This window comes from Nelumbo lutea, chromosome 7 (genome assembly GCF_056320005.1).
Source record: "Nelumbo lutea isolate HS-2025 chromosome 7, American lotus-T2T, whole genome shotgun sequence".
Classification (NCBI taxonomy): Eukaryota; Viridiplantae; Streptophyta; class Magnoliopsida; order Proteales; family Nelumbonaceae; genus Nelumbo; species Nelumbo lutea.
In genome coordinates, this window is record NC_142690.1 from 51,003,426 (window position 1) to 51,019,026 (window position 15,601).

The window sequence follows — 15,601 nt, forward strand, 5'->3', positions numbered from 1 at the left end:
AACCTCATCCTCCCATTAAAATTCATCCAATCAAAAAGAAACCTACCCGTACATTTACATACACCATTGTAAATGTTAGTTTTCCTCCCATTCAAAGGGAACAAAATTTACAAATAGAAAAATTAATTATAAATATATTACAGAAAATAATAATTAAAGGAACCAAATCTAAATTTGATAAGTTACGTAGAAATATAAAAAAATATAGAAAATATAAAGTACTATCATAATCATAAAATTTCTTTACGTGTAAAGCATGTGCATACTTACCATATGATGCTACATTGATCAACCGTTGGAATCTCTACCCACAGGGAGCCACCTTGAGGCCTTTGACCAAGGTTTTAAAAATCGACCCGGAAACGGAATTGTTTTAGCTACTGGTTTCTAGGTCAGCGGTTCGACTGTCTAGGTTAAACGGTTCGGATGGTTTGCACATTAGGGCAAATATTTTATATGAGATTTGAGGAAGGAGAACTCGAGAAGAGATGTTGCTGGCTAAGAAAGAAAAAAAGAAAGAAAGAAAGAAAGAAAGAAAGAAAGAAAGGAATGAAGGAGAAAAGAAAAAAAAAGAAAAGAAGAGAAAGGAAAGGAAGGAGGGAAGGAGGGAAGAAGGAAGAGGAGGATGGTTTGATGCTCACCGGCGATGATAATGGCGACGGCGAGGCAGCGAGAATAGACAGAGATCTAAGACTTGAGTTCGCAGATCTAAGACCTGAGTTCTCGGATCTTAGATTTGAGATTCTCTATAACATCTGTGATCTTCTTCTTCTTCTTCTTCTTCTTCTTCTTCTTCTTCTTCTTCTTTCCTTAGATTTGAGACACGAACTCAGATCTGAGTTCATGTGTTTCTCTCCTACAACTTTACACTACGAATCATTGTCTAGGTCAAACAAGTCGACAATTTGGCTGCCCGAGTCAATAATTTTCTAATGAAGCCAACGATTTTTGAATCAAGAATGGGTTAGGAGTGAAACAGAACTGGTTGCTTGGATAGTTTTCGGGCCAAACAGTCGGGTCAACGACTATTCAAAAACATTGCCTTTGACACTTATTTGTGATTACAGGTGAAACACCTCTATAGAGGTCCCTAGCACAACTTTATACTCTTACTCTCATCATGGAATTGTGTATCAACAATTGACATTGTCTGTTGGAGCCCTAAACAAAACGCCCATTTCACCAAGGTCATCTAATTCAATGACCCTGTCTTTCCTAACATAAGGACTACCTATAACCACACCATCTAATTCAATGACCATGCCCTCTTGGTATCAAATATAACTATAGGTAGTCACATAAGAGCAATTTAACAATCTTTAGTGGCAAGTTTAGGACCTCACCACCATGATGGGGAATGTTGTGCCCCCTTTGAATGACCAGCAAGGGCAAGAGAGGAAGGCTCGGGAGGCCGACCTGCTAGCCCATCGACCAGAGCTACCCCTTTGAATGACCACCAAGGTCAAGAAAGAGCAAGTTCATATACTAGGATATATACCTTGAGAAACATATCCTTTGTTAAATCAAAAATATTTTTAATTACATATATATATTTGATTATTGAGCATTTCAACTAACAGAAAGAAAGAATAAATTTCTAGATTGAAGAATTAAAATCATCCAAGACCTTTAGTAGACCAAGATCTGCTAGGTTTGAAGAGAGAAAATGGAAATCAATGGCTGAGAAATGAGTTAGGCGATAGAGTTACGGTGACGGCTATAATATTCTTGTCAATAGGTAGCCAATCAGGAATGATGCATGAAACCAGGTCGAATACACAGAAAGGTGCGACACGCAAACCGCCGCTTCGACGATCTCACTAGCTGAAATGATGCATCTCTTAAGAATTTGCAAGAAATTTCTCAAAGGCAATGTATGAGAGGAACTCCCCACTGGCCTAAAAGCAGCCCAGAACAACTTCCTTTGGCCGAGCTGACCTGATGTCAAGCTCGTCGACAATGGAAATGGGGGCCAAGTGGTTCATCTATACAACATGCGCAAATGGGAGACCACCAAATGTCATTGGGCAACTTGGATGCAATATGTGAATTTGTAACAGTGGGCTACCATATGTGGACTGACCAAACCAATTCACTAACACCCAAGCACTTAATACGAGTTAATGGCCAACCACATGGGTGTTACTAGAACATTATGGGTGGAGGAAGTGAACCAACTTGGGAGCTATTACAAGATCCATTCCCTTCATGATTAATGGTTCCCTCCCTATCAATAGGCAAGCCAATAAAGGTACAACTTTCTATGACTATTCTCTCTCTCTCTCTACACTTTGCACTCACTCACCTTAGCACACCTCACGCCTTTGATTACTCGCCGATCTCTTCAGTTCATCTGCTCTTCCAACTCTTCAACACTACAAGAAAAAAGGTCAAAGCCGACAGTCCTATGACCGCCACCGGCTTAGGTCTAAGGTGAAGGTCAAGCATCCGCCCCCTTATCAGCTGCCACCTTAGATGCAAAAGACCACCAGCTTAGATGACCGGTTGAAGCCAGTTTAAATTACTCTGAAGCGGCAGTCACATTGAGCCGCTGGCTTAGCATTAATCAGGTGGTGGTTTTGACCGCCAACTTAGATACCAAAAGACCACCACCTTAGATTTCTATCAAACTCCCTCCTGTTCTTAGGTGGCGGTCCAAAATGCCAGCTTAGGTGTTAAATGACTGCTGCCTTAGTGTGTTTGCAGCTAAACCGGCGGTTCCATGACCGTCGACTTAGATCTCTTTTTCATTTTTTATTTATACCATGTTGATAGCTAAGCCGGCAGACATGACCGCCGGCATAAACCTATTTTTTTCAAAAAAAAAATTCATATACCCTCTTAATTGCAGGATTTTTGTGGTAACTCAATTGTTTATTGATTTAGCATTTTCATACATGTTTAGTACAACAAAGCCATTTTATAAAAATCAATTTAAAATGAAATCTATTAATTCAAAGATTATATATTAAAATATCCAAAAGACATTGTTCAAATACAATATCCAATTGACATATAAATAGTACAAGAACTTAAAAAAATAATCAAATTCTCTAATAATGCAGTATATCTTCTAATGCAAATCCACTTAGCATATTGGTTGAACCTGCAAATCAAAACATATAAATATTAGAATTATGTTCAAGTATTTTAACTATAAAGATAGGACTAGTAATTAAGCAATTAATTGGAATATCAAAGGTAGTTCAAAATTCAGTTGATGTGAGTTCTTTACCTACTTACAAATCTTCAGACCACATGTATCGTAAGAAGGGCAAACAACATCAAAGGTGGGCGGATTCAGCCCTCGCAAAACTGTGCTCACACCGTTCTCACAGCCCTTTTCAGCCATTCATTGTGAAATCTTCAAACCACATGTAAAATATAAGGCTTTGCACTCCCAACTGAGCCATATATACACGTGTTGCTGCAGCAAGATCTTCCTTAGCCTTGGTTCCTGAATTACTCTTAAATGATACATGATTTACACATCAACTAACTTGAATGACCCAAAAAAGAAAAGGAGGGTAATGTCATGATCAGTCACAGGACAAAAACTGTCTTTAAATTTAAAAGCTGGGCAGCTTGTATTGACAGGAAGCTATTGAAGAAAACAGAAATGGTAAAAGGAAAAAAGAAATGAAATTGAAATAAAGATCAACTATATTGCAGGTTTCACATAAATTTTCTGCAGAAAAAGAAAAAATCCATCAAACCTTTTTCAAAACAGAAACACTGATATAAACCTTCTTCATGATATAGAAAATCCTAAGTAGGTTTCTCCAAAAGGGACCTAGCATTTTATTAATGCTATATATTTGTAACTTGGTTGAAACTGTGCTCCTCTCACCTACCATAGGGTCATGGTGAACAAGCAAGAAACTTAATGAAATTCACACTACAATTACTATGCTGTACCAAGAGTACCTCTTTCCTGAATGAAATTCACAGATGACATACATAAATGGTGGGTCTGGGGGTACTGGGCATCTCCTTTAATGTATGGCTCAGAATGCAATTGCCGTAAATGAGTTCCTAGAAAGTAGATGGGGCAAGGTATATCCTGGCCTTCAGTGGAACAAATAAGCAGGTTAAGATGAATAGACAATAAAATCAACACTATTTTGCAGGTAGGACAGACTCTTCTGAAGCTGATCGGGGATTATTTCCTGAAGAAAAGTGGTACTGGACAGCAAATGGGGCCCTTTTGGCATACAACATTTTCTTCAATGTCCTTTATACTCTTGCATTGGCATACCTGAACCGTGAGAAGAAAATCAATCTTAATTGGACTGATTTCATAATTTGGTTAATTTTCTTTGAAACTTATTTTCTCTTATTGTCTTTTCAACTCTTGGTTTGGCTCAAATAACAATAACTAATGCTGGTGAAACAATAAATGGGAAAAACAGCCATATACAAGCTTCTGGTAGCCTATTTTCTGTATTGTAGTAAAAATAACTAACCACTGTACAAAGAATATTTGTTTTAGAATATGTGGTAGAAGGTTATATTCCAAACTTGAGTATACAATGTCATTGGCATGGCATTTTTCAGGAAAACAGAGTAAGACTCAGAAGAAAGGCATGGTCTTGCCAGTTAAACCTCTTTCCATGGAATTTGACAATGTGAACTACTTCGTTGACATGCCCAGAGTAAGTTTGCATGTGTTGAACCAATAGTTCATTATCTAATGGAGCATTCATTAATCCTAGATTTAATAAGGACCTATTAATATCTTTTCTATCTAATGGAACGCCATTGGATCAAATAAAAAAGAGATAGTTTTCCTTGATGATATCAAACTTTGATTCATGTAACAGGAAAAAGATTTCTTAATTAGCAAAATTAACTATGTCTACAAGCATTAATATATTTCTCAACTCATCCCATTTATTCTATTGGTGCAGGAAATGAAACAGCAAGGGACACCAGGGGACCGTCTCCAGCTACTACGTGGAGTAAGTGGGTCCTTTAGAGCAGGTGTGTTGACATGTTTGACGGGAGTGACTGGTGCTGGGAAAACCACCCTAATGGATCATGGATGTACTCACTGGACAGAAAACTGTTGGATATTTTGAGGGCACAATCACCCCCTCTGGCTACCCAAAGAAGCAAGAAACTTTTGCCCGAATCAGTGGTTACTGTGAACAAAATGACGTTCACTCTCCCAACCTTACTGTTAATGAATCTTTTCTTTTCTCGGCTTGGCTTTGACTACCTACTGAAGTGGATATGCAAACAAGAGAGGTGAACTCCATTGAACCACTATCAAATTTTTATAGCAGACCTAGAAAACTTCTATGAACCATTTATTCAATGAAACAAAATCTTCAAATTTGTTATGCAGATTTTTGTGAGGCAGGATGCCCTAGTAGGCATTCAAGGTGTTACTGGACTCTCAATGGAACAAAGAAAGCGTCTTACCATAGCTGTTGAACTTGTAGCCAACCCCTCCATTATTTTCATGGATGGACCTACTACAATGCTCGAGCTGCAGCAATTGTGATGCAAACTGTTCGCAACACAGTAGACACAGGAAGAACCGTAGTTTGCACTATTCACCAACCAAGTATCCAAATCTTTGAGTCATTTGATGAGGTTTGATTTGCAAATGAATCATTCAACAAAACACCCAAGTTCAAAATTTTACACCAACTTTCAACTACTATGCCTCCTTATTTGTTGGCGAATTTGTTTTCTGCAACAGCTATTTCTTAGAAAGCAGGGAGGACAAGTAATATATGCACGTCCACTTGGAAAACAGTCACATGAGCTCATCAACTACTTGGAAGAAGTTGATGGAATCCCAAAGAGACCTCCTGGATATAACCCAGCAACATGGATGCTGGAAGTAACTTCAATAGCTTCTGAAAATTATCTTGGAGTAGATTTTGCAGAAATTTACCTTAATTCAACTCTATCAAAAAAACAAATCAATTATAGAAGAACTTAAAAAAACCAGTCCCTGGATCCAATGATCTACACTTCAAAACTAGATTCTCACAATCTTTGTGGGTTCAGGCGAAGGCCTGTCTCTGGTAGCAACATTGGTCATACTGGAGGAATCCGCAATACAACGCTGTCCGCTTTTTCTTCACTCTCATAGGTGCTATACTCCTTGGAAGCTTGTTTTGGAACATGGGAAGCAAAATGTAAGCATCTGCCTCCACCAAAAACTAGAAATGAAAATCCCCAATTAACTACTAACTAATTTTTCTCACCCATATTGATTTTTATGACTGGATGTGCCAGTGAAAAGCAACAAGATGTTTTCAATGCCTTGGGATGCATGTACACTGCAGTAGTTTTCCTAGGATTCATATGCCTATGCCCAGGTAACCTGAATCTGCATAACTTATTTCTCTAGCATTTGATGACCAAGTAATCCCATATATACTACAATAGATCAAAAGTGATTATTTAAGTTTGGTAAAAATTGTGAATCATACAGCTAATGATGGAGCTTCCTTATAACTTCGTCCAAGCCATCATATTTTGTGTAATCATCTTCGTCCAAATGAACTGTTTTGTTTTGGGGTGTCGGTGTTGTCAATTGAACTGAAAAATGCCTTCTCCCAGTTATATAGCTCTATGAATCCTGTTTTGCCCTTCCACTTTATTCAGTGCCTTTGGGGTGTTATCAGGTGATGACAGAATAAGAGAAAGCAGAACTAGATAGTAACTCCTGGAAGATCCCAAGAAGTTTCTTCTCACTTTGTCATTGTTACAAAATCTAACCCAAAAAACCCTCATGTTAACTCCTACGCCAACAATAGAAAATGAGGTTAGATCAATTCAATATTGCTCACCCATTTTTATCCATTTCTAACAAGAGTGAAACAAATAAATTCGGATAAAATTTCAGGGTTGGAACATGTTTTTCTCTCTAGTTTACAATGGCAATGTTCCGATTGCAGAAGAAACAAAACCACACAACGGCCTGGCTTATTGTAATCTAAGCATACCTTTGCATAGTAATCCTTCCAGGCTCTACAAGTGATCTGATGTCCTCCCAAATCGATGCTTTAAATTTGATTTTCTCAATATTTAGTTACTCTCATGTCAGATACTATGTCAGCTGATGTTAAATCAATCTTTGTAAAAGATCCAACAAGAAAAACAATTTTAAAAAATATTAATAAAATATCATGCATAGAAATAATGAAAGAAACAATATAGAGAGCATTAAATAATTTGGATATAATAGAGAATAGAATAAAAACAGAAGAACGAACGGGACAAACCTTATCTTTCAAACATGTGAAGTAGCTTCATTATTCTAACATTATCAAGCTTTGGAAACAAAATCTTGGTCTCTCTACCAAAAAGGCCGAGTGATGCAAAACGTCATAGAACCTTATGAATTAATTTTTGGTGATGTATCAATTTTTTGTGTTAAGTACCTCGTCATTTGGTCTGCTTCAAAGTGGTCGATGACTCAGAGGCTGAAGTGAACTTTTGTTGGATGAGGATCTAGATGCCGAGCTAACTAGGCCGAGTTGGGGGCAGATTAGGTGCCGAGTTAATTGGGCCGAGCTGGGCCGGTTAGTGCCAAACTGACTAAACCGAGCTAGGCAGGTTAGATGACGAGTTGACTGGGCCAAGCTAGGCAGGTTAGGTGACGAGTTGACCAGAGGGCCGAGCTGACCAGAAGGTCGAGCTGACCGGAGTGCCGAGTTGCCTATTAGTTTCCAAGCTTACTAGAGGGCCGAGCTGCCTATTAGTTGTCGAGCTGACCAGAGGGCCAAGTTGCCTGGTGGCGAGCTGGATTGATTGTTGAGATTTGTAGTTCTTTAGAGACATGCAAGGAATCAATGTCAGAGGACCCGAGGTGGCTGACCCGGCGAGGTTGCTCCAATGCTTAAGTCAGTACTATCATAGTAGACTGAAGCTAAAAATCACAAAGTATGAGAGCTAGAATATGCTTACTTGCCCCCCCCCCTATGCCATTGGGGTTGGTGCCTTTATATAGGCATTGTTTGGCGTGGGCTTCACACACTGCATCCGAGATTTCCGAGAAATCGTCTAAGTAGTTTGAGATTCCCTAAGGCAATTGCCATGCACGTTGACCACCCTCTGGATCGTTCGGCACGTGGGCCAACTTCCAAGGATCGTAGGAGTGTTAGGATATGCATGTCGAATTTGTTGGCGAGCACGTCTTGTAGGTTGCCAGGTCGGCGCCTGGCTGAGCTGCAAAAGAAGAGATCAGAGTGTCTGGTTTGCTTTAGTTGGGGTGGGTACTCTAATACTTAAGTCAATGAATTGAGTGTTTGATTGCAAGAAAGCGAAAGAGATAGAGTGTTGTAAGAGTTAAATCGTGCATACCTTTTTTGAGGAAGGGGACGCCTTTATATAGGCTAACAGCCGTGAGCTCCATGAAATGCATTCGAGATCCCCGGCCCGTTTAGTTCAGAGGTAGTTTCACGCCCAGAGATGGACTTCGCGTAAGTAGGTAGCAGTTAGCTTCGTCGACGTGGCATCTTAATCCTGAGGAAGTCGAGAGCGACAATTCGCTCAAAGAGGATATTACCCGTCGTGTCATACAAGCTGCTAGCTAAATCTCTAATAGGTCGGCAGACCTAGATCGCCTCTTGTGCCGACCTGACATCATTTGGTCTATTTGTAGTTTGTCGTATTAAGGTGGGGCCGAGGAGTCCGTGACGGATGTTAGGTGTCTATCATGCTCCCAAATTCTTTTTACATAGAGTTGGGTTGTTTTATGATGGTTTTGTGGAGCCATGTGTCATGATGTCACTAGAGGGCCAAATTATCCCTCATCAATTTCCCCCCATTCCCGAGTCGAGGTTAGTTCAACAAGGGAGTAGCTCGTTACAAGCCTTTGGCCTAGAGTGATGGATCTGGTTGATTCTCCACAAGCACAATCTGGTTTGCCCACCAAGTTTAGAGAGCGGATCATCGAGCACGTTAAGTTCAAATTTCGAATTGGGTGTGTGAGTTCAAATTTTGAATTTCGTCGCCAAGTGTCAAAGTGGCCCAACTAAGCGGGAAAATTCAAAATTCGAATGTACTGCTAAGTTTTGAAAGCATGCATTACTTTTTTAGTCTATTAGATGAAGAGCATCTCCATCATCGATCTTCCGCTATAAATAGAGGCCCCCGACGGGTCCCTACTACGCTGTTTTGGAGTTTTCTAGAGTGTTGTTGAACGAGTGGTTGAGCAACTTGCACACGAGGTTGGTTTTCAATCTCAGTCTTTGGTGAGTCCTTATTCTTAAGTTATGTCTAGTGGGTTGGAGAGGGAGTATCTCTGAGCCGCTCGAGATGAGGTGAGGACCTTGGCTTAGGAGCGATGAGGATCCCATAGAGGGACCTCAACCTCTTAACAACCTAAGACCATGTAAGAGTTCAGACCTACCAAACTAACTGGGGAGGAGGTAATTGCTTGGAGAAGACCAACTCCCTTGGAATCAAGGACGAACTGAGGTATGTGTCTTTGAAGAGGCACTTACTGCCAGGCTTCGCTTCCCACTCCATCCTTTCATTTGCAAGGTGCTTTCACACTATGGCATCTCTCTAGGACAGCTTCAACCGAACTCAATTAGGACAATTGTGGGGACGATCTCTATTTGCTTCCACCTCAATTTTGAGCTCAACATAGATATTTTTACTGGGCTCTATCAAATAAAGAAGATGTCCCAGAAAGACAGTTGTCCCATGGAAGTCAAGATACTTCTTCCTATCCCAGGAAGACAGTTGTCCCATGGATACCACTTAGAGGAGTGAGCCGAGGAGCATCCCAGAAATTGAGTTCAACGACTAGCTAGCGGACTAGGTTTTGTTCCTTGTAGAGTGGCAATCCTTGGTTGACGAGTTTTTAACCGAATTAATGCTCATTGGGGCCAGTCTAAGTCCTGTGGATAGGTCACTCACATTATTCTTTTGTTCTGCCAATCTATTGTGATCTTCCGATCTAACTAAATCTTTTTCCTTTGGCAGGTAAATCAAGCACGACGTCTATTCTAGCTGCAGTGAAGAGGGCTCCCAGGAAAAAGAGGAGGGTATCCAGATCTACACATGCTTCGGAGACGGAGCAAGAATCTATAGAGAGTAGGCCACCAACTAGGGAGCTCGATGTGGATGATAACATCAATCTAACCTTCGTCGACTCCGCGGCCATGCCTAACCAATTTGCTTCACTCGGGGCTTACATGTTCCTCAACTTCGCTTCTGAAGGGTCCAGTTCACACAGCCCCATTTACCTCCCAAACTAGGATGTCACTGTTGCGAATAGTATTTGAGATCCTCGCATTGCCTTTAAGGTGATCAACGACATACTTCTTCCTAAAGACAAGTGGGACTTAAGTCAGCGAGCATTTCCAACCTCGGTGGTATGATAATCCGAGACATCTTATTGATAAGTACTTGCCACCCTTTAACAGTTGGTCTCTGTATATGCGTGTCTTGCTAATTCTTTCTTTGTAGGAAAGTTGCATGACTCGAGATCTATATGATCGTTCCCTCACTATGGAGCGCAATGCCACGCAGATGATGGCCGAGATCGAGTCCCTTCGTTTTCAATTGGAAGGTGCTTGGCTAGAATCCCAGGAGGATCATCGGCGGTTCTTTGATGCATTGTCCAACCTAACTCACCAACTAGATGAGGCAATGGGCAAGATCAGTAGCCTGACCTCCAAGGGAGGGGAACAAGCTAGGTAACTCGAGGAAAGGCAAACCAAATATGATGAGGACATCCAACGGGCGAAGTAGCTTAGAGCCGAGGGATTCTAGAGCTCGCCTGAGTTCAAGAGCGTGAAGTTGGAATCTGTCAAACCGTGCCTTAAGAAGGGGTTCTACCTGTGTCGTCTCTACCTCCAGCATCTGCATCCAAATTTCAACTTTAGCCACATCTCAATCAGGTTGGTTCTAGACGAGGTGAGCAACTGGATAGATGGTGAGCCAGACACTTCGGACAACATGGTGGAAGACGGTGAGTATGAGGTCGAAGTGGGTGTTGGAGAGTGGGATGCTGAGGATGAACCTTGAACTACCTCTTTTCTCTCCCCCCCCCCCCATTATACATATTGTACTTCGAGCTTCCAAGCTCGGTTTTCTACTATCATTCTCGCTTTTTTCAAGTAGTGATGTACTTTTCTCTTTCTGTTAATGAAATTTCTCTTTCATACGCATTGTGCCTCCTTGTACCTTTTATTTTCCATCTTAGAAAAATAGGCTAAGTATCAATACGTAAGACGCACATGATATTTTCTTGGCTACGTCAAAATTCTGTCAAGTTGCATATTTGTTCGGCTAAGTTGAAATGCTATTGAGATGCATATTTTGTCAACTAAATCAAAACACTACAAAACTACATATTTTTATTGTCGAAGATTAGCTTGACGAGGCCACCATAGCGGATGGTCTATGTTTTTGTACTTGGTGTAATTGCTAGCCTTTGCGGAAGCTGCTCAAAACTATGAATTCTTCATAGGTAGCACTTCTTTAGGTTGTCGACATTCCTTGCACGGGGTACCTGCCTCCCCTTCGAAGTTTTGAGCTCATATGATCCTTCGTCGATCCCTCATGACACTCTATAAGGGCCCTCCCAATTTGGACCTCGTCTTTCTGAGCTGGGCTTAGGCACCATAACCTTCCAGAGTACCAAGTCGACAACTTAGAATTGGTGTCTTTTCACTTGGGCATTATATAGTACCAATCTACTCATTGTTGGTACACCGCAGTCCATATGTAGGCCAAGTCACAAACTTTCTTTACTAAATCCAAGTTAGTCTGCAACTTGTCCTCGTTCCTCCCCTTGTCATACGTCTTGGACCACAAGGTTGGCACTTCGATCTCTATCAAGATGACGGCCTCTGTCCCATATGTCAAGTTGAAGGGAGTCTCATCCGTTGTTGTCTTAATCGTCGTCCAATAGGCCCATAAAACACTAGGAAGCTCGCCCACCCATAAACCCTTAGCGCAAGAGAGTCGAGCTTTAATTTTGCGTAGGACCGCCTTTTTTGTCACTTCGACCTAACCATTTTCTTAGGGGTGAGCCACCGTGGTGGAGCTCTACTATATGTCCATCTTCACACACCAATTTTGAAATTTGATGTCCTCGAGCTACTTTTCGTTGTCCGATATTAGCACTTTGAGTAGTCCGAAATGACACACAATGTTTCTCCAAAAAATATTTTGCACGATCTGAGTTGTGATTGATACCAGTAGTTCAGCTTCCTAGTAAAATAATCCACCACAATGACTAAGAACCTTCTCTACCTAGTTGCCAGAAGAAAGGGACAGAGTATGTCAATTCCCTACTATGAAAATAGCCATGGGCTAGTCAAGTACCTCAGGTCGGCAAAAGGTTGTCATGGTATGTTGGTGTGCCTCTAACACTTATCACACTTCTACACAAACTAGATGGCATCCGCCTTCATCATCGACCGGTAATATCCTTGTTGCAGCGATTTTTGGGATAGTGCCCTACCCCTAAGTATCCACCATAGAGACCTTCATTGATCTCTCATAGCACATGGTTTAATTCAGTTGGACATAAGAAGTGTAGGTAGGGAAAAGTGAATGACCTACGATATAGTAGCTTCCAATGATTACATAGTGAGTGAACTGCTATTCTATGCTCCATGCCTCGTTATAATTTGTATGTAAGATCCCGTGGCGCAAATGTTCAATAAGCAGATCTATCTATCTCGGCTCGACGACCATGATGGAAGCGACATCTTCTACCACTCTTTCTATGCTCGAGCGCGGTAGGTCTTTGATGTACATAGTTCTTTTGGTGGTGTCCGTCACATTGACCAGATTAGTGAGCACATCAGCATCGGTGTTCTTAGACCTTGGGATTTGTTGGATGTACCAAGAGCAGACGTTGGGTAGGAGCTCTCTAACCTTAGCCAAGTAGGCCAACATGGCGGGCTCCCTAGTCTCATATTGTCTATTCACTTGGTTCACCACTAGTTGTGAATCGCTGCACACGATGATATGCTTTGCGCCAACCTCTTTTCTCAGGGAGAGGCCTGCGATGAGCACCTCATACTCAGCCTCATTGTTCAACGCTTGGAATGTGAGAGCATATTCCAGCTTTACTCTGCTAAGTCCATAAAGGATTAGTCCAACTCCACTTTTTTACTGGTTGGATGAGCCATTTACATGGAGGATCCAGGGCTCCTCATCCCTTGTCAGGTTGGGTGTCACACTAGTAGTAGCCTTTGAGGTGGTCATAGGCTCTACAACCCCAGGGGCCAGCATGCTGATCGTATACTCGATGATGAAGTCATCTAGGACCTAGGCCTTGATTGCTGGGTGCAGATCAAACCAAATATTGTATTCTCTAATCTCGATTGTCCATTTCGTCAATCTCCTCAAGACCTCAAGCTTTTGAAGAACTTGCCTCAGAGGTCGACTAATTAAGATGATAATGGTACGAGCTTGGAAGTAAGGGAGCAACTTCTAGGCTGCCAACACTAAGGCAAAGGCCAACTTTTCTATGTTAGGATATCGGGTCTAGGTGACATGCATGAAGGACCTTACTTATGTAATAGGTAGGTCGCTACACTTTGCCCACCTCTCAAATTAAGACCAAGCTAACTACCTCATCACTTGCGAAGAGGTAGAGTGTAAGCTCCTTTTCGGGTTCTGACCTAGTTAGTAGAAGTGGGGAACTTAAGTACCTCTTGAGCTCGTCACTCCTCGGCCCACTCAAAGTCTTGATTTTTCTTTATGGCTTTGAAGAATAGAAGGCACCGCCTAGCCAATTTAGACATAAACCGATTCAAGGCAGTTACATGACCTGTTAGCCTTTGTACTTCTTTTATTGATATAAGAGGTCGCATATTTAGGATGTCCTGTATTTTGTCTGGGTTGGCTTCGATGCCTCATCAGTTCATTATGTAGCCGAAGTACTTGCCCGACGTGACACCAAAGACACACTTGTTTGGGTTGAGCTTCATGTTGTATTCTCTTAGAACGTTAAATACGCTATTTAGGTCAGCAATTAAAAAATTTGAGGTCAAAAAATACTTTGTTTACGAGGCGTTGGTTGGTCGCCCCAACGTTTAATTACAAAATCTATCTTCTCCTAGTCAGATGGATCCATTTAAATTTGGTTGTAACCGGAATAGGTGTCCATGAAGCTCAACAACTCGAACCCTGAGGTTATATCTACTATGTGATCTATCCTAGGGAGTGGGATGTTGTCTTTTGGGCAAGCTCTATTGAGGTCGATGTTGTCGGCGCACATGCGCCGCTTGCTATTGAACTTCTTCACGAGGACTAGGTTTAAAATCCAACTTGGATATTGGACCTTTCTCACAAAGCCTACTACAAGGAGTTTCCCGACCTCCTCATCTACTATCCTCCACTACTCCTGGGCGAGGTTCCTTTTCCTCTATCAGACTAGTGCGACTAAAAGGTCAACATTCAGCCTATGAGTTATGATAGAGGGATCTATACTAGGCATATTTGTGGCTAACCAAGCAAAAATATCTAAATTTTTAATTAAAAAACTTACCAGTTTAGAGCCTAGTGGTTACTTGAGGCGTGTGTCGATTTGCACTGTCTTCAAGGGGTTGGTATCTGAGACCGACACCAAGACAGTGTCATCCATTGAGCAAGCTCTATCGTTGTTCTTCAGGGGTGGCTCTAGGTTGATGTCAACGTTCTGCTTTCCCTTGCCCTTGAGTGCTACCACATAGCACTTCCACAATTCTAGTTGATCACCATACACTATGCCTACTCCACAGTCCGTTGGGAAATTCACCGCCAAGTAATAGGTTGACAACACGAATCTGAAGGTGTATAGAATAGGTTATCCTAGAATGACATTATAGGGCGAGGCGGTTGTCACCACTAAGAAGTTGTGGTTGAAGTGGACTTGTTTTGGTGTCGAGCCTACTATCACCGGCAGATTAATACAGCCAAGGGTCGCACCACTTCTTTATTAAAGCTGACCAAGGGGACATTGGTCAGAAGCAAGTCCTTCCCCTCTAGTTCCATATGCTCGAACACCTCCAAGAATATGATGTCCACTGAGCTTTTGGAGTCAACTAGAATCTATTTTACCTCGAAGTCATTTAATACTAACTTGACTATGATGGCATCATCATGCAGATACTAGATCCCACAAGTGTGATCCTCGGTGAAGTAAATGACTTCTTTCATGCAAGGGCACTTTGCTAGGTTCTCTTCTTCATACAAGAGCTCCCAAACCGAATTCCTACCTACTAACGTCTGTAGTCTACAACTATCGACCCTTCTGTGATCATGTTGATGACACCACGGAGGGCTGCTCTACTAGTAGTGGGTCGCGAGTAGGTTGATCTCTCCTTTGCAAAAGCGCAAGTTGGGGTGTCAGATGACATTGATTTCCGTAGTGATCTGAAAAACTAGGTCGAGGTTGGGAATCTATAGTCGCTCAAGATTGAACCTTTTAATGTAGTCCCTAAGTGACTGACTCATCAGGACGTTGGATCACATTCATTAGGTTCATCGAGGACTTTGGGCATCGCTTGTTGGTCGTGAAGTAGGTGGTGAATAGGTCCGTCAATTGGTTCTAAGTCTTTATGGAGCTCAGGATAAACCTAGAATACCACATCAAAGATGTACCCTAGAAGGTAGAAGA

General features: G+C 41.6%; 1 pseudogene; it reads left to right on the forward strand.

Moving 5' to 3' along the window:
* Positions 1 to 4,002: 4,002 nt before the first annotated feature.
* On the forward strand, positions 4,003 to 11,007 carry LOC148846355 (ABC transporter G family member 36-like; annotated as a pseudogene).
* The last annotated feature ends 4,594 nt before the right edge of the window (positions 11,008 to 15,601 follow it).